General features: G+C 42.0%; 1 long non-coding RNA gene across 1 annotated transcript; it reads right to left on the reverse strand.

The window, feature by feature from the left end:
* Positions 1-694: 694 nt before the first annotated feature.
* LOC108786313 lies at positions 695-1,764 on the reverse strand. The gene is made up of 2 exons (XR_001941191.1): positions 1,648-1,764; positions 695-1,475 (listed from the first exon to the last, which is right to left on the reverse strand). It is a non-coding gene; the product is annotated as an uncharacterized LOC108786313 (long non-coding RNA).
* Positions 1,765-2,747: the final 983 nt, after the last annotated feature.

A 2,747-nucleotide genomic window follows, 5' to 3' on the forward strand; every position in this document is an offset into this window, starting at 1 on the left:
GACAGGGTTTTGGAAACTTTTTTGGCTTCATATACATTTTAAAGAATTTTCAAACACGCTGAAGCCATTCGGTTTTCATTCACTCAGAATTAGTTGACTGTAAGCCACATGTTTCTACGATTGTATAGTCAGATGCAGATTTTACATGACCAGATGTGAAATACTGACCACAGGAGATTCTTGGTCTTGTGACAACAGAATTACTTTTAAACAGACCAGTGAAGTTCCAGTATTTTTCTATCCACGAGCAGCCTCCACCAAATAAAGAGGTGAAGGTTACGATCGTAGCATTGGTTTCTAATGGCAACAATGTCCAATCTAAATGGTCCTTTAAAGCATTTTAAGTAAGTAGCACTAGACATTACCTTCAAGACAAACATTAATTTTTTATGCATTTTATTTTTAATAACTTGCCGAGACTGGAATGAGAGATAAATAGAAGGCACAACGATTTTGCTTTCTTTTTTGAAGTTTTTGTTTTTTACAAATACGAACTAAAAACCATGAGGAAAAAAAATTCCCTATCAAAAAAATATTTTCACAAATTCAATGAGTTTTAAAGTCAAGTAGCTAGACATTTAAAACCTATCCCAAAATCCAAAATTTGAGTGGTAAAACAGTAGTTTCCACAATTCCTTGATGGTGCCGTATAAAAAAAGTGTTAGTACAGAAATTCCAATGAACACCTTTTATTTTATTTTTTGCAGTAAAATCAGCACAGATGGAGATTGTAAGTGGCTGCTCTAAGCCACCTGTGTCTTCATCACTACTCACAGCTTCAATGGATACATACTACCAAGACCAGAATACTGTGCCAAAAACTAGCCTTTTCCCCAAATAGGGCTTTGAGTAGAGTGCCAAAACAGATTCGAGAAGTCAGAAAGAGCCTATACCAGCAATCCCAATCATACTTCTGGATTTGCCTAAATTCAGGAAATGTTCCATTGCGTTTGACTGCTGAAAACATGGTTTTTGTTTGTTTTTTGCATGATTTAAATCCTTTTCCCCCCTAAAAGACATTGTCCAACAAATGCTGGATTCTGGGAAGAGGATCGAGAAGGAAAAAAAAAAAAATCCGTAAAATCGCAACACAAACAAAAGGGTTGGGATGGGATTGGTGAAGTGTAGCAGTCCATCACGTTGGGACAATATGCTAAGACATCCAAGACCCCAAGTTTCAGAAGGCTGCAGGACAGAAGAGGGCGATTTGCCTTTTGATGTTAGATGCCACTCAAAAACACACACGAAAAAAAACAAAAAAAAGATCACTGGCGTGGACCTTGAACGCCTCTTCCAGCCCCAAAACCAGGCTTCTGTGACATTGCACCACGTGGCGGTCCTCTCAGACCCCCTCCCAGACCTCCACGTGGGCCTCCAGGGCCACGGGGCCTGTCACCGCGACGGTCACCCTCTCGAGCAGCACGGGTTTTCTTCTCTTCTACGTTCAAACGCACATCTGAACGGAACATAATGGGCTAAAGAGAAAAAGAATGCCATTACTCCATGATTTGGAAGACACCAGTCTAACTATATACTGTTAGAAACTGACACTGCAGATTTGTGTGTTACATCAAGTGAAAGATAGAAAATTTTGCTGACAAGAAAATAAACGTCTGGGGTTCAAACTGTGCAAGAACCATGCCTTACCCGACTGCTCAGGATTTTCTGAACAGGCTCCGCATCATCAAAGACAACAAAACCAAAGTTCGGAAGCTTTCCACCACTGTTTATACGAAGCTCAACGACAGTGCCGTAAGCTATAAAAAGAAAAAAAAAGAAAAAATTTAATCAGCCTGGAGAGCACCCATTTTTACAGCTTTCTATGTGGATCGACAATGTAGTCTTAACCATAGCATAATGCCCACACTGCAAAATTAAAGTAGCTCTGGCACCCCCTCCACAATTTGAAGAGTGGCAAGGGTTAGAACTTCAGGGAGATTTTTCTTGTTTTGTATTCATCCCTGTTTAGATTTCTCTTTTGGTCCAATAGACAACAGGATCCAAATTCAACCCCACACAGAAAAAAAAAAAAAAACACACGCACTCTAGATCAGGGGTGCCCACAAGGTCGATCGCGATCTACCAGTCGATCGCCTAGCAATCACTGGTAGATCGCCATGTCCTCTCCTCCCGCCGCTTCTCTGGATCCCCGCTGCTCTCCCCAGCGGGGATCCGAGAAGAAGTGAAGGAACCGGCGGCGGGGGACGGAGCCGCTGTCACAGAACTAATGCTGAGCGGTGAAGGGAGAGAGACGCTCGGCCAGGATCTGACAGCCGGCGCCTCTCTCTCCCCTCACTGCTCGTCCGTTCTGTCACAGCGGCTCCGACCCCCCCAATCCTCTGTGCAGGGCAAACACTGGAGCGATCATCTGATCACTCCAGTGTTTGTAAATAACTGGGGACACATAGTACTAGGTGTCCCCAGTTATAAATGAATGAACAGGATGTGATTTACATCACGTCCCGTTCATTCAGGAGTTTCTCAATGGGGAGAAGCACTCTGTACAGAGGCTCCTCCCCATTCAGAAACTGCTTGATAGTAAATATTTTCTGAATGAATGGGAAGCCTCTGTGCTTTCCATTCATTTAGAATAGAGGCTGCAGAAAAAAAGATTGACTATGTGTCCTCAATTTCTTTTTCTATTTAAAAGGGAAATATCACGGGGCTTTTTAGACCTGTAATATTTCCCCGAAGCCACCCCAAGAGTAAAAAAATAAAAACAAAATTACGAAAATGTAAAAAAAAAA

The sequence above is a fragment of the Nanorana parkeri genome, unplaced genomic scaffold, assembly GCF_000935625.1.
Source record: "Nanorana parkeri isolate BGI_ZX_2015 unplaced genomic scaffold, ASM93562v1 scaffold203, whole genome shotgun sequence".
Classification (NCBI taxonomy): domain Eukaryota; kingdom Metazoa; phylum Chordata; class Amphibia; order Anura; family Dicroglossidae; genus Nanorana; species Nanorana parkeri.